Source organism: Hordeum vulgare, chromosome 7H (assembly GCF_904849725.1).
Source record: "Hordeum vulgare subsp. vulgare chromosome 7H, MorexV3_pseudomolecules_assembly, whole genome shotgun sequence".
Taxonomy (NCBI): Eukaryota; Viridiplantae; Streptophyta; class Magnoliopsida; order Poales; family Poaceae; genus Hordeum; species Hordeum vulgare.
This window is the reverse complement of record NC_058524.1, coordinates 493,020,007-493,045,096: the sequence shown is the minus strand read 5'-3', so window position 1 is coordinate 493,045,096 and position 25,090 is coordinate 493,020,007.

Below are 25,090 nucleotides of genomic sequence, written 5' to 3'. Positions count from 1 at the left end.
GTGTTTGTGCAGGTACTTGTGACTTGACGCGATCCTCCTACTGCATTGATACCTTGGTTCTCAAACTGAGGGAAATACTTACCGCCGCTGTGCTACATTACCCTTTCCTCTTCAAGGGAACACCAACGCAAGGCTCCAAGGCCGCGGGGGAATCCTTTGCATATTTGCCAAGGAAATCCCTATAGGCGTAGCTAGCAGCAAATGTCACCCGGCATAATTATCCATCACCGATCCAATGCCTACGAGTTTTTCCTACTGGTCCTTGCTACGTTACTTTGCTGCTACTGCTGTCACTGCTGCTACTGTTACTGCTGCTACCGTTACTATCACACTACTTTGCTACTGAAACTTTGCTGCAGATACTAAGTCTTTCAGGTGTGGTTGAATTGACAACTCAACTGCTAATACTCGAGAATATTCTTTTGCTTCCCCTTGTGTCGAATCAACAAATTTGGGTTGAATACTCTACCCTCGAAAACTGTTGCGATCCCCTATACTTGTGGGTTATCAGCAGGTAACAAGCATTGACCATAATCGTGTAGCTCTCATGGATTTGATAAATCTCGAGGTCACTTAAGGGGAACTGTTGCTTGGTATAAACTCTTGCACTTGGGGGCCCAACAGCTTCGCAAGAGAGAGAGAGAGAGAGAGAGCAACCTTGTCCACAACCGCCACTACACACAAGAACAAATATCTGCTCATCCGAGTCGACGTCAAAAGAAACATTCATGGTACGTTTGATCCATTGTGATTATTCTATCACATGTCCATATTGATGAACTTTTTAAGGATTTATGGTGTTGGCCTTCTAAATCTCGAGATTTCATGTCCAAAACCTTTACGTTTTCGCTCACAGGCACATTAATTCTGACTCAATCTTCAAATGGATCTGGAGATGCCTTTGCAGAATGAAATTAAAGGTTTTTTATTGACTTCTCTTAGTAGATCGGCTGAACACAAGAGATATGATGCAATTTAGTTACTCTAATGTTGGGGATAACACTTGTGTGGTGTGTCATGCCTTAGTGCATGAGGACCTCTGACACCACTTCTTCTTATGTATGTTTAGCCAACGTGTCTGAAATTACTTGGGCATATCTTGGTATGCTCACCCCAGTGAGTGAACATATCAAATTGCTTTGGAAGCTCGACGATGTTTTGATAAACCTTTCTTTACTCAGGTGGTGTTTGTAGCTGCTTGGAATATCTGGATTCTCAGGGATTGGTGACACAAGTTCATTCATGACATCACCCTTCTTTCTCAGAGAATTAAATGCAAATATAAGGATAAATTACTAGATTGGGTTGCATCCCTTCCTTAGTGTTGTTAGGTATGTATGTTGTTGTTACTTACTCCCCTCACCCCTCCTGTTCTCGTATTATTTGTACTACCACTTTTATTTAGTTGAAGAAAGAGATATGAGGTTGTTGTGTTGGAGTACATAGTCAAAAAAAGAAGTACATGAACAAGAGCCGTGCACCGGTGACCTTGTCACAAGGAATAACTCTCCAACAATTTATTGAATGCTTGAAGTTCATACATGCTCCTCTTCCTTCTCCACTTCTTCTTGGATTCTCATCATCGTCATAAGTTCAACATCTTCGTCGTACGAATCTGATGACCTGATGAACTCTTTATATATGAATTCATCACAGTCCGTGTTTCCATAGCTACCATTCCACGATGAATCCATCGGTAACCTACAAATGACCAAAGGAATATAACAAAACTGATCGGTCAATTCATCAAACACAAAGAGCTTGAGGTGTGTATCCGGAGGAGTTGGATGTACCGAGGTGTCCCCCGATGGAGGTACTATTGATTAGGAAGTTCACCAGTGTGCACCCTATACACGTGTGTTGCTCAATTGGAAAGATCTACGTGTCCACTTTGAAGCGTATGACATGTGATGACATGTCTGGCGTTGAGGGCGAGCCTCGGGAGGAGAATGTGTGATGTTGTGTAGGTGACTTGGGTTGGTTGTTGGAAATATGCCCTAAAGGCAATAATAAATTAGTTATTATTATATTTCTTAGTTCATGATAATAGTTTATTATCCATGCTATAATTGTATTGATTGGAAACACAGTGCATGTGTGGATACATAGACAAAACACTGTCCCTAGTAATCCTCTAGTTGACTAGCTCGTTGATCAAAGATGGTCAAGGTTTCCTGACCATAGGCAAGTGTTGTCACTTGATAACAGGATCACATCATTAGGAGAATCATGTGATGGACTAGACCCAAACTAATGGACGTAGCATGTTGATCGTGTCATTTTGTTGCTACTGTTTTCTGCGTGTCAATTATTTGTTCCTATGACCATGAGATCATATAACTCACTGACACCGGAGGAATGCTTTGTGTGTATCAAACGTCGCAACGTAATTGGGTGACTATAAATATGCGCTAAAGGTATCTCCGAAGGTGTTCCTTGAGTTAGTATGTATCGAGACTGAGATTTGTCACTCCGTGTGACGGAGAGGTATCTCGGGGCCCACTCGGTAATACAACATCACACAAGCCCTGCAAGCAATGTGACTTAGTGTAAGTTGAGGGATCTTGTATTACGGAACGAGTAAAGAGACTTGCCGGTAAACGAGATTGAAATAGGTATGCGGATACTGACGATCGAATCTCGGGCAAGTAACATACCGAAGGACAAAGGGAATGACATACGGGATTATATGAATCGGTGGCACTGACGTTCAAACGATAAGATCTTCATAGAATATGTAGGATCCAATATGGGAATCCAGGTCCCGCTATTGGATATTGACCGAGGAGTCACTCAGGTCATGTCTACATAGTTCTCGAACCCGCAAGGTCTGCACACTTAAGGTTCGACGTTGTTTTATGCGTGTTTGAGTTATATGGTTGGTTACCGAATGTTGTTCGGAGTCCCGGATGAGATCACAGACGTCACGAGGGTTTCCGGAATGGTCCGGAAACGAAGATTGATATATAGGATGACTTCATTTGGTTACCGGAAGGTTTTCGGGCATTACCGGTAATGTACCGGGAATGACGAATGGGTTCTGGATCGTCACCGGGAGGTGGGGCCACCCACCCGGGAGGGCCCAAGGACCTTGGGGGTGGCGCACCAAGTAGGTGGGGTAAGCCCAAGGCTGTCTTGCGCAAGAGAAAGAAAAACCAAAAGAAGAGAAAAAAAAGGAAAGGTGGGAAAAGAGAGAAGGACTCCACCTTCCAATCCTAGTTGGACTAGGATTGGAGGAGGACTCCTCCTCCCTTGGTGGCGCAGCCCTTGGGGCTCCTTGAGCCTCAAGGCAAGCCTGCCCTACCCTCCTCCTATATATATGGAGCTATTAGGGCAGATTTGAGACAACTTTTCAAGGCAGCCCGACCACATACCTCTACTGTTTTTACCTGTAGATCGCGTTTCTGCGGAGCTCGGGCGGAGCCCTGCTGAGATTAGATCACCACCAACCTCCGGAGCGCCGTCACGCTGCCAGAGAACTCATCTACCTCTCCATCTCTCTTGCTGGATCAAGAAGGCCGAGATCATCGTCGAGCTGTACGTGTGCTGAACGCGGAGGTGCCGTCCGTTCGGCACTAGATCGGAGCGGATCGTGGGACGGATCGCGGGACGGTTCGTGGGACGGTTCGCGGGGCGGATCGAGGGACGTGAGGACGTGCCACTACATCAACCGCGTTCACTAACGCTTCTGCTGTGCGATCTACAAGGGTACGTATATCGGAAATCCCCTCTCGTAGATGGACATCACCATGATAGGTCTTCGTGCGCGTAGGAATTTTTTTGTTTTGCATGCGACGTTCCCCAATAGTGGCATCATGAGCTAGGTTAATGCGTAGATGTCTTCTCGAGTAGAACACAAAAGTTTTTGTGGGCGGTGATGTGCGTTTTGCTGCCCTCCTTAGTTTCTTGATTCCGCGGTATTGTTGGATCGAAGCGGCTCGGACCGACATTACTCGTATGCTTACGAGAGACTGGTTTCATCGCTACGAGTAACTCCGTTGCTCAAAGATGACCGGCGAGTGTCAGTTTCTCCAACTTTAGTTGAATCGGATTTGACAGAGGAGGTCCTTGGATGAGGTTAAATAGCAATTCATATATCTCCGTTGTGGTGTTTGCGTAAGTAAGATGCGATCCTACTAGATACCCATGGTCACCACGTAAAACATGCAACAACAATTAGAGGACGTCTAACTTGTTTTTGCAGGGTATGCTTGTGATGTGATATGGCCAATGATGTGATGTGATATATTGGATGTATGAGATGATCATGTTGTAATAGTTAATATCGACTTGCACGTCGATGGTACGACAACCGGCAGGAGCCATAGGGTTGTCTTTAAACTAACGTTTGTGCTTGTAGATGCGTTTACTATATTGCTAGGACGTAGATTTAGTAGTAATAGCATGAGTAGCATGACAACCCCGATGGCGACACGTTGATGGAGATCATGATGATGGAGATCATGGTGTGACGCCGGTGACAAGAAGATCGTGCCGGTGCTTTAGTGATGGAGATCAAGAAGCACATGATGATGGCCATATCATGTCACTTATGAATTGCATGTGATGTTAATCCTTTATGCACCTTATCTTGCTTAGAACGACGGTAGCATTATGAGGTGATCTCTCACTAAAATTTCAAGACGAAATTGTGTTCTCCCCGACTGTGCACCGTTGCGACAGTTCTTCGTTTCGAGACACCACGTGATGATCGGGTGTGATAGACTCAACGTTCACATACAACGGGTGCAAAACAGTTGCACACGCGGAACACTTGGGTTAAGTTTGACGAGCCTAGCATGTGCAGACATGGCCTCGGAACACATGAGACCGAAAGGTTGAGCATGAATCGTATAGTTGATATGATTAGCATAGAGATGCTTACCACTAAAACTATTCTCGACTCACGTGATGATCGGACTTGAGATAGTGGATTTGGATCATGTACCACTCAAATGACTAGAGAGATGTACTTTTTGAGTGGGAGTTCTTAAGTAATATGATTAATTGAAATAATTGTCATGAACATAGTCTAATGGTCTTTGCGAATTACGATGTAACTTGCGCTATAGCTCTACTGTTTTTATATGTTCCTAGAGAAAATTTAGTTGAAAGTTGATAGTAGCAAACTTTGCAGACTAAGTCTGTAAAACCGAGGATTGTCCTCGTTGCTGCGCAGAAGGCTTATGTCCTTAATGCACCACTCGGTGTGCTGCACCTCAAGCGTCGTCTGTAGATGTTGTGAACATTCGACATACACGTTTCTGATGACTACACGATAGTTCAGTACAAAATACTTAATGGCTTAAAAGAAAGGCGCCGAAGACGTTTTGAAACGTCACGGAACATAAGAGATGTTCTAAAGAGATGAAATTGTGATTTCATGCTTGTGCCCTTGTTAAGAGGTATGAGACCTCCGACAAGATTCTTTGTCCACGAAGTAAAGGAGAAAAGCTCAATCGTTGAGCGTATGCTCAGATTATCTGAGTACGACAATCGCTTGAATCAAGTGGGAGTTGATCTTCCAGATAAGATAGTGATGGTTCTCCAAACTCACTGCAACCAAGCTGTGAGAGATTTGTGATGAACTATAACATATCAAGGATAGATACAATGATCCTTGAGCGATTCGCGATGTTTGACACTGCGAAAGTAGAAATCAAGAAGGAGCATCAATAGTTGATGGTTAGTAAAACCACTAAGTTTTGAGAAAGGCAAGGGCTAGAAGGGATACTTCATGAAACGGCAAAGCAATTGCTGCACTAATGAAGAGACCCCAGATTAAACACAAGCCCGGGACTAAGTGCTTCTGTTATGAGGGGAATGGCCACTGAGGCGGAGCAACTCTAGATACTTGGTAGATAAGAAGGCTGGCAAAAGTCGAAAGAAGTATATTTGATATACATGATGCTGATGTGTACTTTACTAGTACTCCTAGTAGCACGAGGGTATTGGATACCGATTCGGTTGCTAAGTGATTAGTAACACGAAATGAATGCTATGGCATAAATGGAGACTAGCTAAAGGCGAGGTGACGATACATGTTGGAAGTGTTTCCAAGGTTGATATGATCAAACGTCGCACGCTCCCTCTACCATCGGGATTGATGTTAAACCTAAATAATTGTTATTTGGTGCTTGCGTTAAGCATGAACATGATTGGATCGTGTTTATTGCAATACGATTATTCATTTAAAGAGAATAATGGTTACTCTATTTGCTTGAATAATCACCTTCAATGGTTTATTGAATCTCGATCGTAGTGTTACACATGTTCGTGATATTGGTGCCAAAAGATACGTGGTAATGATGATAGTACTACTTACTTGTGGCACTGCCGCTTGAGTCATGTTGGTATAAATTACATGAAGAGGCTCCATGCTGATGGATCTTTATACTCACTTGATTTTGAATCACTAGTGACATGCAAATCATACCACATGAGCAAGGCCTTGTTTTCATTGAGATGAAACAAGATAGTAACTTGTTGGAAGTGATACATTTTGATGTATGCAGTCCAATGGGTGCTGAGGCACGCAATGGATATCATTATGTTCTTACTTCAATGACGAGTTGAGTAGATACAAGAGTATTTACTTAATGAATCACAAGTCTGAAATATTGAAAAGTTCAATTCTGTTTCAGAGTGAAGTTCGTCGTAACAAGAGGATAAACTGTCTACGATATGATCATAGAAATGAATATCTGAGTTACGAGTTTTGGTACGCAAGTTAAGACAATATGGAAATTGTTTCGCAGTTCATGCCACCTGGAACATCATAGTGTGATGATGTGTCTGAACGTCATAGCCACACACTATTTGGTATGATACATGCTATGATGTCTCTTATCGAATTACCACTATCGTTTATGGGTTATGCATTAGAGACAACCGCATTCACTTTAGATAGGGCACCGCGTATTTCCGTTGAGATGACACAGTATAGACTGAGGTTTAGAGAAATCTAAACTGTCGTTTCTTGAAAGTTTGGGGCTTCGACACTTATGTGAAAAAGTTTCAGTCTGATAAGCTCAAACCCAAAGCGGATAAATGCATCTTCATAGGATATCCAAAACAGTTGGGTACATCTCCTATCTCAGATTCAAAAGCAAAGTGTTTGTTTCTAGAAATGGATCCTTTCTCGAGGAAAGGTTTCTCTGGAAAGAATTGAGGGGGAGGGTGGTAGAACTTGATGAGGTTATTGAACCATCACTTCAACCAGTGTGTAGCAGGGCGCAGGAAGTTGTTCCTGTGGCGCCTACACCAATTGAAGTGAAAGAGGATGATGGTGATCATCGAGCATCAGATCAAGTTACTACAAACCTCGTAGGTTGACAAGGTCGCGTAGTACTGCAGAGTGGTACGGTAACCCTGTCTTGGAGGTCATGTTGTTGAGCAACAGTGAACCTACGAGTTATGGAGAAAGCAATGGTGGGCCCGGATTCCGACAAATGGCTGGAGGCCATGAAATCCGAGAGAGGATCCTTGTATGAAAACAAAGTGTAGACTTTGGAAGAACTACTTGATGGTCATAGGACTATTGAGTAATGATGGATCTTTAAAAGGAAGACAGACGATGATGGTGATAAGTCACTATTAAGAAAAGCTCGACTTGTCGCAAAGATGTTTCCGACAAGATCAAATAGTTGACTATGATGAGACTTTCTCACTCGTAGCGATGCTGAAAGTCTGTTAGTAGTTGCTACATTATTTATGAAATATTGCACATCGGATGTCAAAACATTGTTTCCTCGACGGTTTCCTTGAGCAAACATTGTATGTGATACAACCAGGAGGTTTTGTCGATCCTAAAGATACTAGCAAGTATGCAAGCTCCAGTGATCCTTCAATGGACTGGTGCAAGCATCTCGGAGTTGGAATATACACTTTGATGAGATGATCAAAGATTTTGGGTTTGTACAAGGTTTATGAGAAACTTGTATTTCCAAAGAAGTGAGTGGGAGCACTATAGAATTTATGATAAGTATATGTGGTTGACATATTGTGGATTAGAAGTAATGTAGAATTTCTGTAAAGCATACAAGGTTGTTTGAAAGGAGTTTTCAAAGGAATACCTGGATTGCGCTACTTGAACGTTGAGCATCAAAGATCTATGGAGATAGGTCGAAAGCGCTTAATAGAAGTTTCAACAAGATGCATGCCTTGACAAGTTTTTGAAGGAGTTCAAAAATAGATCAGCAAAGAAGGAGTTCTTGGTTGTGTTGTGAGGTGTGAATTTGAGTAAGACTCAAAACCCGACCCCGGCAGAATAAAGAGAATAGACGAAGGTCATCTTCTATGCCTTGGCCGTAGAATCTGAAGTATGCCATGCTGGGTACCGCACCTGATGTGTGCCTTGACTCAAAGTCTGTTGAGAGGTACAGAGAGTGATCCATGATTGAATCACTAGCAACGGTCAACATTTATCCTTAGTAACTAATGGACTATAGAATTTTTCTCGATTATGGAGGTGGTTGAAGAGTTCGTCGTAAAGGGTTACGTCGATGCAAGCTTTGACACTAATCCGAATAACTATGAGTAGTAAAACGGATTCGTATAGTAGAGTAGATATTTGGAGTATTTCCGAATAGCACATAGTAGCAGCATCTATAAAATGACATAAAGATTTGTAAAGAACACACAGATCTGAAAGTTTCAGAACCGTTGACTAAAACCTCTCTCACGAGCAAGACGTGATCAGACCCCATAACTATATGGGTGTTGGATTCGTTGGAATCACATGGTGATGTGAACTATATTATTGACTCTAGTGCAAGTGCGAGACTGTTGGAAATATGCCCTAGAGGCAATAATAAATTAGTTATTATTATATTTCTTAGTTCATGATAATCGTTTATTATCCATGCTATAATTGTATTGATTGGAAACACAGTGCATGTGTGATACATAGACAAAACACTGTCCCTAGTAAGCCTCTAGTTGACTAGCTCGTTGATCAAAGATGGTCAAGGTTTCCTGACCATAGGCAAGTGTTGTCACTTGATAACGGGATCACATCATTAGGAGAATCATGTGATGGACTAGACCCAAACTAATAGACGTAGCATGTTGATCGTGTCAGTTTGTTGCTACTGTTTTCTGCGTGTCAAGTATTTGTTCCTATGACCATGAGATCATATAACTCACTGACACCGGAGGAATGCTTTGTGTGTATCAAACGTCGCAACGTAACTGGGTGACTATAAAGATGCTCTACAGGTATCTCCGAAGGTGTTCGTTGAGTTAGTATGGATCGAGACTGAGATTTGTCACTCCGTGTGACGGAGAGGTATCTCGGGGCCCACTCGGTAATACAACATCACACAAGCCTTGCAAGCAATGTGACTTAGTGTAAGTTGCAGGATCTTGTATTACGGAACGAGTACAGAGACTTGCCGGTAAACGAGATTGAAATAGGTATGCGGATACTGACAATCGAATCTCGGGCAAGTAACATACCGAAGGACAAAGGGAATGACATACGGGATTATATGAATCCTTGGCACTGATGTTCAAACGATAAGATCTTCGTAGAATATGTAGGATCCAATATGGGCATCCAGGTCCCGCTATTGGATATTGACCGAGGAGTCACTCAGGTCATGTCTACATAGTTCTCGAACCCGCAAGGTCTGCACACTTAAGGTTCGACGTTTTTTTATGCGTGTTTGAGTTATATCGTTGGTTACCGAATGTTGTTCGGAGTCTCGGATGAGATCACGGACGTCACGAGGGTTTCCGGAATGGTCCGGAAACGAAGATTGATATATAGGATGACTTCATTTGGTTACCGGAAGGTTTTCGGGCATTACCGGTAATGTACCGGGAATGACGAATGGGTTCCGGATCTTCACCGGGAGGTGGGGCCACCCACCCGGGAGGGCCCAAGGACCTTGGGGGTGGCGCACCAAGTAGGTGGGGTCAGCCCAAGGCTGTCTTGCGCAAGAGAAAGAAAAACCAAAAGAAGAGAAAAAAAAGGAAAGGTGGGAAAAGAGAGAAGGTCTCCACCTTCCAATCCTAGTTGGACTAGGATTGGAGGAGGACTCCTCCTCCCTTGGTGGCGCAGCCCTTGGGGCTCCTTGAGCCTCAAGGCAAGCCTCCCCTCCCCTCCTCCTATATATATGTCACGCCCAGGATGCGACCCTATCCTCAATTTGACACGAAGGCCTCGTCAGGGATAAAAGCACATCTCGTCGTGTCGCAAGAATGGATATCGTTACAAGTACATGTACTGAAAAGAAGAGATATATATACAGAGTTGGCTTACACTCGCCACAAGCTACATCAGAGTCACTTCAGTACATTACATAATCATCAAGAGTAAGAGCAGGGTTCGACTACGGACGAAAACAAACGACAAAAGAAGAACGACGTCCATCCTTGCTATCCCAGGCTACCGGCCTGGAACCCATCCTAGATCGATGAAGAAGAAGAAGAAGAAGAAGAAGAAGAAGAAGAAGAAACGCCAAATGTACAATCAACGGGCTCGCGTCAAGTAACCTTTACCTGTACCTGCAACTGGTGTTGTAGTAATCTGTGAGCCACAGGGGACTCAGCAATCTCATTTCCAAACGTATCAAGACTAGCAAAGCTTAATGGGTGATGTATGGTTAAGTGGTGAGGTTGCAGCAGCGGCTAAGCATATATTTGGTGGCTAACTTACGAGTACAAGAAACAAGAAGGGGAAGATCTACGCATAACGGACGTGAACTACTGATGATCAAACGAATGATCCTGAACACCTACCTACGTCAGACATAACCCCACTATGTCCTCGATCGGAGAAGGAACTCACGAAAGAGACAGTCATGGTTACGCACACAGTTGACAAGTTTCAATTAAGTTAACTTCAAGTTATCTAGAACCAGTGTTAAACAAAGCTTCGACGCTGCCACACAACCGCGGGCACGGCTTTCCGAAAAGATTTAACCCTGCAGGGGTGCTCCAACTAGTCCATCACAAATTACCAGAAGCCGCATAGAAATCCTCAATCACGAAGCTCGCGATCTCGTCGGATTCCCTAGTGGAAAACCTCAACTCTGAGATTACCCAAAGCATCACCGGAAACCCCATGCACAAGATATTTCGTCAAAGGTAAAACTAACCCAGCAAGGCCGCCCGACGTGTCGACGATCCCGATAGGAGTCGCGTACCTCGTTCACAGGACACGACGGATGGGTCACACTAGGAGAACCAAACCTCGGGTTGCCCCGCGGTGGCCCCGTAGTCTGCCAATTTGGACCAACACTCATGAGGAGCACTGGCCCGGGGGTTGATTAAATTATCCTCGGGGCCGGGGAAGTCCCTATGCAATTTTATTAGGTGATTAGGCAAATGTAGTACCAAAGTTGGGCCTTGCCAGACCAGTCTTAATCTAAAACGAATTATCAAGGGGGTCCCCATAACAACCCCGATCGTGTTAGGAGCGCTCATTTATGGAACATAACACCGGTAGCCGAAAACTAAGGGGGCAAAGGTGGAACAAAACACCAGGCTAGAAAGGCCGAGCCTTCCACCTTTTACCAAGTATATAGGTGCATTAAATTAAGTAGCATTAATATGGTGATATGACAAGGAACCCATGTTATCACATGGAAGCAACTGCACCTGCAACTAGCAACGCTATCAACAGGATTAAGCAAGCGGTAACATAGCCAATCAGTGGTTTGCTAGGTCGAACAGGTTGAAGGTTAACATGGCATTGATGAGAGGCTGATATTTAACAAGTGGTAGGCAACGATACATAATCGATAGCATCGAAATAACTAGCATGGCAATGATAGTAGTGGTATCTGGGGAAATGATCATCTTGCCTGAGATCCCGCTTGGAAGAAGAATGACTCCGTGAAGCCAACGAACCGATGTAGTCGAACGGGTCCTCACATCCGACACGCTTGCGGAACTCTGTCGAGACGGAGGAAACCGGAAACACAAATCATCACACGGAATTCACCACACGATGCACAACACAAATGATGCATGAGCAGTTGAAAACATGCAAGTCACGGAACAATCCACACAATCAAACACTACACATTAAGTGGAGTTCAATATGCAAGGAGTTGCATATTGACGAAACTTCACGTTAATTATTTAGTTCTATCCCGATTAGATACACGGCAATGTTAAATGTGATTAAACATGGCAAGAGGTGAAGCGTAATTAATCTACCTATATAGGCATTTAAAATGAGGTCGGAAATGACATATAACACCTCCGAGATGACCTCACATGTTAATTTACAAATCTGTCCAGATCTGAACTAATGCATTTAATTAGTTATTAAATAGCAAAAGAAATATGTTCTCGTGACTCTACGCGTCATTTCGAGCAACCTACACATAAAGAACATCTCCAACGGAGCTACGGTTCAAAAGATACAAGCACCACAAGATATGATGGCGTGAATGCAAAATGTGTGCAACGACGGTCATGAGCACTTCAAAACATACAAACAGCAAGAGAAAATGAAACTACACGAGATTCTAAGCAAGTTTCATGTAGGACACGAACAAAACGGAGCTACGGTTCGAAAACTACGAGCAAAACAAGAAATGACTACAATCTGCCAAAATCAGCTACATAGCATTTTCTACGCCTCACAACTACGTCTACACAACTCCGATATGCTCAAGCAAGGCATGGCATGGAATGGGGCAAGAAGCACTACTACGAACAACTAACAACCACTATCATGGCAGCAAGGAACACTAGGGAAAGAAGTCACAAAATGACATCACACTCACTATTTCAGACTTGGTGAAAATTGCACCTCATGAAAGTGCAGTTTTCGATCTGAAGCAATATTGACAGCAGCATAACCTATAGCTACAGGACTCCAAATGGCATGAAAATTTACAGCATGCTAGAGAAACACAAGGGGTACAACTAACTCCATTGGACCAACCTCAAAAGAGCTACAGATCACAAGATGCAAGCAAGACAAGACAGCAACAAAATATAACAGATTTCAGACTTAGAAATATTTTAGCTCCTCCAAATCAGTACTATTTCTAGCAACTTGAGGGCAATCAAAAACACACCTAAACATGCATTTCTATTGCAACTAAAAATACCAGGGGCTAGTCTAAACACCCAAGATCAACTCTCTAGTTGACAACTTCGTCAAACGACGCACGGAATAAATCCTACGAATTAAACAAAAGGGCAACATCGCAAAATATCGCGCGAACTAACTTGCCCAAAAGCTAAAACTAATTGCACAGAAAAATCCCATGGACTTTTCTACCCCGGAAACATATAAAATATGTGGGGTTTGCAAGACAAAATAAAGCCACACATTAATGCGGGAAAATAACCTATATACGGGAAAATAAACTAGAGGCAATTCCATGCACGCAAAAATACAAATGACCGCTCTAAAATACATGGAAAAATGGTCCCTAAAACATGGACATTTCTAATACGGCATTCGGACTAACCGGACTTGCACGAAAATTAAATACGAATCGAAACCTATTAGGACAGCATGCTTATCTAGGCAAACAGCACGCTAAACGACGTCAAACAAATGTGCAAGTTGGATAATCGGATTCTACGCGAAAATCTACGCCAAAACCATATAAAGATCACCTCGATCCGACTTACGGAATAAAATATACGCGCGTTTAAACCTACAGTTATTTTAATATCTAGCATTTCTCCTGAAATTAATTAAATTCGCAGGAATCTAAAAAAAAGAAACGGGCCGAATCCTATGGGCGCCATGTACTATCTAGCGCAGGGGGCAGGGAATAGACGAGGGGAGGCCTCACCTGGTGGGCTCGGCCCACGAAGGGGAGATGGTGGCAGGCCGAGGGCGCCTGGGAGGAGCCGGGCCACGAGGGAGGCCGGCCTGGCACGGGCTTCGGGAGGAGGCAGGCCAGGCGCTAGCCTGGGCCGAAACCAGCGAGGCAGCTCGCCCCAAGTGCTCGGGCGGCCCACGCGAGGGTCAACGCTCGCGACCCCGTCCTCCTGACGGGAGGCCTAGCAACGGTGGCGGCACGGCAAGGACGCGAGCCTCCGGCATGCTTGGCGGCGAGGAGACCCTAGTCCGGACCGGATCGGGCCGGATCCGGTCGGCGGCGGCTGCGCACGCAGAGCGAGAGGCGGCGGCGGCTGCGCATGCAGGGAGGGGCGGCGGCCACCGGCGAGGAGACGGAGGGATCCGGGAGCTCCAGCGAGGTCCGACTGTGGGGCACCGGCAGTGGCGCGAAGACCGGCGAGCAGGGGAGAATTGCGACGAGCGGCCTAGATCCGGCGACCGGCGGCAGAGGGATGTGCTCTGGGCACCTCGGCGAGGGGCTGGTGGGGGTGCCCCGGCGAGGCAGCTCGGAGCTCGGGCATGGGAGCTCGGTGCCAGGGGCAGGAACCCGGGGAGCTCGCGGGGGCGGCGGATCTGGGCCCGGACGGGCCTGCTGCTGGCCCGGCGGGCCCTGGCGGCTGGCAGGAGTTGGGGGTGGAGCTGAGTTGCGGCTAGGGTTTGAGGCGCGCGCGGATTTCGAGGAGGAGAGAGGAGTGGCTGCCTATTTATAGACGTAGGGGCTAGGTTTATCCGAATCCGGCCCCGTTTTTGCCCACATGATCGTAACCGAACGAACTCGGACGCGGGGTCGGCTAAATGACCGCGTAGAGTAGGCTAGCCGGGGAAGAGAGGGAAACGGTGCGGTGCGGCAATGAATTTTAAAACACCGACAAACGTCCCACGAATAACCGGAGACGGTGCCGCTACGGTCGACCGTTCGGGTACGAGACGAACTCCGATCGCGACGAAATTCGACAGGCGACCTACCTATATATAAATAATACCGCACGACAAAGTCCAGCTCAATCGGAGAAAGTTTTATACACGCTTTAAAAACAGAGTTACGACGGTGCCGCGGGCGCGTGCGTGTGCGGCCGGACTCAGAACGAACAACGACGTTAACCGGCAACTAACAACGGGTGCAAGTTTTGAAAACGGGCGGCAACGGAGACGCCGATGCAATGCAGATGATGCGCATGATGCCATGATGATGCGACAAATATAAATAGACACACGACGAAAACGGAAAGAGAGGGGAATCTTCTGGAACGTCGGCATCGGGCTGTCACATATATGGAGCTATTAGGGCTGATTTGAGACAACTTTTCAAGGCAGCCCGACCACATACCTCCACGGTTTTGCCTCTAGATCGCGTTTCTGCGGAGCTCGGGCGGAGCCCTGCTGAGATTAGATCACCACCAACCTCCGGAGCGCCGTCACGCTGCCGGAGAACTCATCTACCTCTCTGTCTCTCTTGCTGGATCAAGAAGGCCGAGATCATCGTCGAGCTGTACGTGTGCTGAACGCGGAGGTGCCGTCCTTTCGGCATTAGATCAGAGCGGATCGCGGGACAGTTCGTGGGACGGTTCGCGGGGCGGATCGAGGGACGTGAGGACGTTCCACTACATCAACCGCGTTCACTAACGCTTCTGCTGTGCGATCTACAAGGGTATGTAGATCGGAAATCCCCTCTCGTAGATGGACATCATCATGATAGGTCTTCGTGCGCGTAGAAAAATCTTTGTTTCCCATGCGACGTTTCTCAACATTGGTTACTACCTATTTTTGTGGAGGATTTTCTCACCGAGGTCACCCGCATGGTTCCATACCCTTTGTTTGGGAGACCAACACCCTCGCTGCCGAAGAAAGATGATGCATCTCTGTGAGAGTGATGCATGGATGTCTTGAAAAGAAGAAGAATGTGTGCAACATCCTAACGACCAAGCGCGCGAAGCATAGATTATTGGCAGCTTTCGACGAGTTGCCGTAAGTGAGCGAAGTAGAGGGTGTGAGCACAAGATGCATGCCTACCCGAACATATACAAAAACCCGGATTTTTTTACACACATGTACAAAACCTCGCTTTCACTGCAATTGATTGAGGAGTTGCATGCTTTAACGGACATCACGAAGCCAAAGGTTGGCCTTGTAGGATGTTCTAAAAATATGATGTTAGTCCTTGCGGTTTGGATGCATGGGTGGTGGCTAGGAACAGCGTGGTTGAGTTTGTTTTGAGTATGTGGTGGTCATTAGTTGCTCTTGAGCTTCGTCTGATTGTCTTGGGCATTGACGCTCTTGGGTCTTGCTTGACACTCTTAGGTCTGGCTCACACGATGTTTCTTGATGTTGTGTGGGTGTGTTCTTCTAGCTTCTATCTCCAAGCTCTAGCGCCCTTTTCAATTTTTGGCTTTTTGCTCTTTGATTTTCTCTAGGTTTTTTTACTGAGTGTTGTGACTTTCGGCCTAGTATCCATATATATTAGATCACTCAGTATTTCTTTTCTTTATCTCAATGAAATTAACAAAGCTTCTGCCTTGCATTGTCAAAGAAAAAAAAGTGGCGTATCCTTACTAATCAATGTTTTTTTTTGAATTTTCTAATCAACGAAAATGGCAAGCATGTTGCCTCTTTAAAAAAAAAAGTGTAACACTACTGTTCCCTTGTTTTTGTCTGCAAAGCTTTGTCAAATTAATTAAGCTTGGACACGTTGTTCTTATCTCCAACATTGGTTTATATACTATAAGATGCTACTATGGAGCGTGATAAAGACAGCTCTTGTCCCAACTATGGTATGGATAATTTTACTGTTTTGGCCTATAAATAAACATAATCTAGAATTTACCTTATTCTGAAAAAATCTGAAATCTGACTTTTTTTTGTCACGCCACATCCCGATGTCCAACTTACACGAGAAATGTCACGGACCATGACATCTAGTTTACACGAGAGACCAGGAAACATCCTTGACGTCCAGCTTACATGGGAGACATCAGGATCCAGACGACAGGATACTTGACGTCTGGTATGTAACTTGGACGTCAATGATGTCGGCGTCAGTAAAAAAAGATCAGATTTGAGATTTCTTTAAAACAGGATCAATTCGTGAATTTTTTCAGCAAAAGATGAGAACAGAAAAATTGTTCCTATGGTGGAGTACTATAGTACGTTAACACCTGCTTCTAGAAACTAAATGGCGAGGTCGACTTCGATCGGATTTGGGGTATCATCTCTCTCGACCGTATTGCGAGGACACTACTTGAGCATGCATGCATGTGCAGTGATGGCGGTTAACATATCTCTATCAAGCGTGAAGCGCGAATCTGTATCCACCATCGATGGATTTCATGTACAGTATATATAATTAACAGGATCGCGAGCCACCAGCCTCCGGCTGCCGCCCGTTATAACTGTATCCCCTCGGGATCAAGATACCATGTGAGCTTCTTCCGGCAGCGCCGCAGCTACCGACCGGCCGCAGATTCGTATTTCCGAGTATATATCATGCAATCATCTAGTAGCAGTTATGGATGTTGTGTGCACAATGAGTAGTATCTGCGTATATACGCACAACAGCACCGAATATTGCTTTTGGCTCCCGGGCTCACTGGAGGTCTTTAAATTCAAACTTCAAATTCAGTAAAAATTCGTATTTTAGTATTTCAAAAAATTCTAAAAAAAAATACATGGATAGATAAAGGTATAATACATAAGTGTGTAAATTTTCAGAACAAAATACCTTGAAATAAGGGCTGTGCAAAAAAGACAAATCTGAAACCTTTTAACACATGTTACTATTCATCATTTCGGACCATGAATTTGTCTTTTTTGTACAGATCGCGTTTCAAAGTATTTCGACCTGAAATTTTACACGCACATGAACCACATCCTTTTTTAATTGTATATTTTTTTTCAGATTTTTTGGAACTAAATTTTCCGAATTTTGAATTTTTCAAACATTTCGGCCTCCATGGCTCCCGGGAACCAAAACGCCATTCTCCAACAGCACACACAATCAAACCTACACGTATAGGAACATTTTGCAACCGGATCGAACAAATTATTCGTCAAGCCCTTCCCTTTTCCAATTAAGACACCAAAAGCATCTAAAATTTGATTAATACCGGAAAAAGGGCAATAAAATGGATAAACAACTGGACTAGAACAACAAGTAAAACATTGTTTCGTAAAAAATAACTACAAATTGCACCGAACCAAAAACAAAGAAAAGTAACAAATGCGAACACCCTTGCCATACTGGCATTTGAAGACCGCAATAGCTACTCGTTCCTCGAGACCAAATCTAAAAAAAGCGTTGAAGCAACATCAGCTGGAACATTACACCATGCAGAACAGGCTTGAAGTCCATTACTACCAGCACAGGAAGAGCCCCAACCCTAGCCGCCCATCGGCCTCACCCCTCCCCCTCCCTTCCTTGCCGCCACCTGAGGCAGCCGCCGGGCCAACCCTGCTTAGGTTGCCCTGCCTCTCCGTGGGGAGCCCTGGATCTGGAGCGACGGCTCCATTGGCGAGGCACAGCAGGCTAGCAGCCGTGCGGGCGGTGGATCTGGCGTCCCGGCCGCGCGGGCGGTGGGATCCGGTGATTGTTGGCGTCCGGCGATGGCTTCTGCAGTGGTCGGTGTGCACGATCTGACGCCTCCCTTCCTCTCCTATTCGGCGTGCGGGCCAGCCTGTTCAGGCTGCGCTTCCTTGGATCGTCGGTTCTGTACAGGAGGCGCTACTGGTGGTGGGGATCTAGTTCGGACGAAATCCCTGGTTGGCCATGGCCGGCCGCGTCGACGGTGACGCCTGAGGTCGTCGTTCCCCTCCTTGGAGGCGTCGGTATGGACTGATCCCCTCACTTCGCCTTCACCTAGGTCTCCCGGGCAAAAGCCTTAACTTTGTTGGGCGGTGGCGGCGCTCACAGCGCCGTTCCATTCTTGAAGGCGCCGCTTTGGGAACCTTGGGGCTGGGTGACGCTTGTGGATGGTGGGCGATGGCGGTGGTGCGGCCCTATCCTAGCATGTATCTGCGTCCGTTGCTTGGAGATGGACTCGCGTAGGTGGAGGTCGTCGTTTGGCGTCATGGTGGCGTCGATGGCGGAGGCACCTGCCAAGGCTAGTACCTCAATCTGATCTGAAGATGGACCAGTGGAAGATGGCGGTGACCACACATGTGAGTGCGTCGGACCGTTTTGTGCCCCGGACCCGGTATGTGGCTCGGTCGGGGCCTCCGACTTTAGATGTTAGGCTTATGTGAGAGGTTTGGGTATTTGGTCCAGCTTGCACCCCTTCATCATATGAATAGGAGTAGCGGCAGATGTTGCCAAGATGGCGGATTCAGACATATTGTTGTACTACTTTGTAAGGTCCTCGAGAATAATCAATAAAATGGCTGCATGCATCTCCCATATGCAGAGGCCGGGGGTCATCCTTCTTTTCTAGAAAAAACTACTACCAGCACAGAGTGTTAAAAAAATCGGGCCAAGCTACATAACAACACAAATTAAAATGTTGTAGTTGCCAGATGAATAGTCAGCCAAAAACTCCCCTTAAAAGACACACGAACTAACAAGATCTGAAGGGAACCAACATATCTGGAAGACAAACTCTCACATGCCCTTCATCGGCGCCAGATCGAATGTTGTCAAGGTAGGGAGAGACCGAAGGGATCTTATTCCAATACGCCAACATATCCACCACCTCGTCGATGTCGTCGGAGAAAAAAAACCTCGAAAAAGAAGAGACAGATGGGTTTCCACTCCTCTTCTCGCTGACAAGGCCGCCGGACAAACAAATGAAGGGGGGGGGGAGGTGAAAGTTGTGACGGTGTCGACTGGGGTTGAGAGGCGACCATGTTTGTGCAATATGAGATATTTCGTTGTTAACACGCTAGCTGGAATGAACCGTCATGTCTGCCACATCGTCCTTACATCTAAGGCTCCCTTGTCGGTTTGAGGTTAACAGAGCTAAAATAAGATATTAGTGCAGTGTATGAAAAAAATAAAATTTGCACGAGGTTATTTTTGCCAAAAATTCTTAAAGATATCGTTTTGAGATGTGATGCCACAATTATGATGGATCTTGTTGTTTACAGTTATGATGGATCGTTTTGAGATATTATTTATATATAATATAATATTCTGCTAACACTTCTCAACGATAGTGCACTGCATTCCTATCAAAGCGAGCATTGCAATGTCATTAAAAAAAATTGCACGCGTTTTTTTACACCGTTTTGGCTTCGGTCTTTAAACTGTTTGTCGGAACAAGGCATATTATGTACCCTTCGATTGCTACGAAAAATTCCCAACTTCATCATGTTGAACACTTTCCGAGATTGAGAGCAGTTTCGAAAATAGTGAACGCATGACAGGCTGCACGGAGCATATTTTCACGATTTTCTCTAAACTGCTCGTCGGAGTGAAGCAACGATATGGCATTTGAATGGTATCGTCGAGATGCAACTTTTTCATATATATTTTGTTCTCTAATTCCGCATGGTTTAAGAGTAATTTCAAATTTACTAAAAAAAGGGAATTCTGTTTCTTGAATTTTTTCGTTTTAGGACTGTTTTCACTGCATTTTTTAAACCATTCCTCAGAACGAGGCGTATGATACGGCGTTGAAAATCTGTGGAATATGGGCAACTTTCATATGTTGGCCATTTGTTCAGATTCCTCGCGGTTTGAAACGAATTTTGAAAATGGTGCGACTGTCTAAGAGTGGCAGCAAGCGTATTTTCGTAATTTTTGCAAATCGCTTGTCGGAACGATGCAAATAATGCGGGGTTGCAAAGATATTGACGAGGCACATCTTTTTCATATACATCACTCTCTCTAATTCATTATGGTTTAAGAGCAGTTTTGAAATTACCGAAATACGGACATTCTGTTTTTTCGTGACACTCAAAAATCGACGCGTGAATCGCATCAAATAAAAGAGCACACTGCTTTTTGACGAAAAACCGAACTGCATCCGACAGACAAGTGTATTGCATGTTTTTTCTTTTGTTGGACGCGAATTTTTTAAGACGAGTAAGCAGAGTGCACTTCGCATCGGGCGTAATAGAACCACATCGCTATAGAGAAGTGAACCTCATTATTTTTTTATCTTGCATAATATTTGGATTTGTTTTCCTAGTGAGCTGCTCGGAGAGGGGTGTTTACATGAACGAAAAACATGAACCACATGGTCAAGAGAAATGAACCACAACATGGTGCTGAGTGGACTGCTTTTTAAATAAAATCATATACATGCACCTAAAAAACAACACACATTGTCCTAAAAACTAAATTCCCCCGCGCCCTCAAACTGCACACATGAGCTGACTTAACCGTATGTCTCGTGTTGTCGAACTATATGTCATCCATCGCATCACCGAGACATGAAAGCCAATGCACAACGAATTGGCACCATGTTTCACAAATTTTCAGTAGGACCCTTGTACATAAAATACATCACACACAAAAAGTAATCTGGTCCTCGGAACCTCCAGCACGGCAAGTTGTTCACTTCGCAATGAAAAACAGAGGTACACGCACGGGTTGATGAAGTGCATGCAGCGGCAATGCTTATTCCTGAAACAATTGCAAAAAATGAAAAGTAATGCACTGCAACAGGACCAGAGCGCACCACTGCACCCACCGGAGTGCACCGTGGACTCCGAGATCCCCCATGTGAGCTGCTCACACCCCTGATGTGGGCCGATCCCCTCGTGTTCACAACATAGCGCCACGACCGGGAAGGGGCATAGCCGTCAGGTGGGAGCTTTTAACCGCATGTGCAGAACTGCATCACGCGCGTTTGTGAGCTCCGTGGGGAGCCCTGGATCTGGAGTGGCAGCTCCATTGACGAGGCACGACAGGCTAGCAGTCGTGCGGGCGGTGGATCTGGCGTCCCGGCCGCGCGGGCGGCGGGATCCGGTGGTCATTGGCGTCCGGCGGTGGCTTCTGCGGTGGTCGATGCACACGATCTGACGCCTCCCTTCCTCTCCTGTTCGGCGTGCGGGCCAGCCCGTTGAGGCCGCGCTTCCTTGGATCGTCGGTTCTGTATAGCAGGCGTTGCTGGTGGCGGGGATCTAGTTCGGGAGAAATCCCTGGTTGGCCATGGCCGGCCGCGTCGACGGCGACGCCTGAGGTCGTCGTTCCCCTTCTTGGAGGTGTCGGTATGGACTGATCCCCTCACTTCGCCTTCTCCTAGGTCTTCTGGGCGAAAGCCTTAACTTTGTTGGGCGGCGGCGGTGCTCACGGCGCCGTTCCCTTCTTGAAGGCGTCGCTTTGGGAACCTTGGGGCTGCGTGACGCTTGTGGATGGTGGGCGATGGCGGTGGTGCGGCCCTATCCTAGCATGGATCTGCGTCCGTTGCTTGGAGATGGACTCTATTCATATATATAGAAACTCTATTCATCACCCAGGGTGCAGAATAAATTATTCCTCACTCGAGGTAATTTTACGACCATTTCATAAATAAATTAAATTTGAAATGCAAATAGATACATTTATATTGATTAACTACGAAAAATTTGCCATAATAAAACAAAAATATAGATCATAAGACCAAAAAAATCGCATTTTATGTATAATTTACACTATGTTTTTATGTTTGTAATTTTATGTGACATAAATTATTTTTACGGTGACTATGTATTTTTTTACGGTCTCTTTTTATGTATGAGATAAGATTAAAATTTAAGAAACGTAAAATTACGGTGTATTAATGTGAAAATAAAGGGGGTGAAGAATAACTATTCGTCACCCAGGGTGACGAATAACGCGACCATAGGGTCGCGCTATTCGTCACCGTGGGTGAGAAATAGTTATTCTTCACCCCCTCTATTTTAACATCAATGCACCGTAATTTTACGTTCCGCAAATTTTATCTTATTTTATACGTAAGAAAAGATCGTAAGAAAATTTGTAATCACCGTAAAAAATATTTTTGTTACGTAAAATTATGAATGTAAAATCATTGTGAAAACTATACATAAAATGCAATTTTTCTGATTTTATGACCTATATTTTTGTTTTCTTACATCATATTTTACATAGTTATCAATATGAATGTAACTACTTGTATTCAAAATGTAATTTATTTATAAAACAATCGTAAGATTACCTCGAGTGAATAATAACTTATTCTGCATCCTGGATGATGAATAGTATTACTATATATATGTGTGTGTGTGCATGTGTGTGTGCGCGCATGTGTGTGTTTTGGATGGCATTAGAGTCCCTAGAGGGTGGCCATTATAGCCTATGAACCACCTCGAGATCTTGCACTCAATGGCTCATATATAGAACTTACTAACTTAACAACAGCTCTAACTGATCCCCTATATCTTAGAGGAGGATACGGCCAAGTATCTTATCTTCCTCTAATGGTGGTCAAACCTAATCAATCATTTATATTTAGAGGAGTATAATTTTTAATCTTTTAGCCTAGTCACATACACTTCAAACAATTGCATGCTACATCAGATGAATATATCAAAATAAACATGCATAACATATAAATTATGAACAAGCATATAGTTGCACCGATAAAGCAATTCAAAATCAAAACATGAAAATAGTTCATCCAAAAGGCATCACATCGAACAAGTTTGATCCAGAATCAACATAATACTGCATATTTTATGTCAAGGATCGAGCCCAAGCCATGCAACACGAACTCAAACAACATCTTCACGAAAGAAATCAGCATCATCTCCACGACCAACACCATCACCACCACCGCCCGCACAGCCACCACAATCAGCACCACCATCACGGCCACGGTCACCACCCTCATCCTTCCAAAGAGAGACCTCCGTTTGGGTCAATTCTCACCATGAGTGAGCTCCCAAACTTTTTTGACGTCTCAGTCATTATCTTTGGGTTCATGAGCATGAGAGCATGTTCTTCGACCTTCTTTGTATTCAGAAGCCTCTCCTCCACGAGTGTAAGTTACCCTCCTTTGCATTCAATTTCCTTTCTCCGGCCACCAACTTTGAATTCCATTTCTCATTCTCCAACAACTTGAACCCATTCCATCTCGCCGTATTATCTTCCTTGTGTGTGGCCGTCAAGGCTTTTTTTTGTCTCAATCATGACCACAAACTCCTGTTTGCATGTGCCACCGATTGCTCATCTCTTCCTCTCTTTCCCAAAACACTACATACTATACGTTGGCATTTTTGTGGTTTTTGCGTGTGCGTGTGCGTGTGCGTGCACGTGTGTGTGTGCGTGTGCGCGTACGCGTGTGCGTGTGTGTATGTGTGTTGCATGACATTTATCTTTAGCATCAGAAAATTACACGGGCGTATTATTGTTTCGGGTCAACAGCTCGCATATGAAACAGAGAAAATGGAGCATCCAAGAAACGGTTGTGAGATTCTGCAATTAGAGAGGTCTGCTTGTTGTGATATCTAATATAACTACTAAAATCATCACTTCCCTACTCGACATGCACACCAGACGGGAGCAATTGGGTTGATTAGGTTTTGTTAATGCCCCATCATCTGTCTTCCGATCTAGTATTCCTAAACTGCATGCCATTCTAAGATACATATTGGTCCGTTGTACAGTTTAAGATTCTTCGACACATGACTTGAGTCCATATATAGGCAAAAGATGTTGCAGCAAAATAATCAGGTTAACCGCCGGAACCTGACAATCTATTGTGATATCTCATATACAAAGCTCTATTCATGTCAGGAGAATTGATAGAACTAAATTCGACAGGCATCCACGATTTTTTTACTCTAAGCTAGGATTCCGTATTTCCCACATGGCTCGAGAATCTTGAGAGCATATCGTGCGCATCATCTAGCCTGTGCTGCAACCGGTTGTCGTAAGCTTGAACACCCACACATCGAAAATTCGCTCGGGGCACGCTGCACAACCCTGCCCAGCCACATAAGTGTCTCACGATTCGGAAAGTAGTTAGATCCCGTAAGAGGGCACAATATATTTCAAATTTTAATCTTTAAAACTTACAATTTTGCATCTGAAACTTACTGTTTTCTCGGTCCCTCGTATCAAGTTCAGATTTGAAATAATTCGTGCGCATCGTCAAGCTTGTGATGTAACCGGTGCTGGCAAGCTTGAAGACACACACTGTAAATTAGCCAGGCAGGCCTAAGATGATGTGATGAAAGAAGCTTGTATTTTGGTCTCCATAGCGAAGCCAATTAGCCCTTCCTCAACCATTAATCTGAGTGCCTCACGATCTATAAAGTAGTTGGATCTCATACAAAGGCACAATAAATTTTAAGTTTTAATCTTTGAAACTTACTACATTACATATG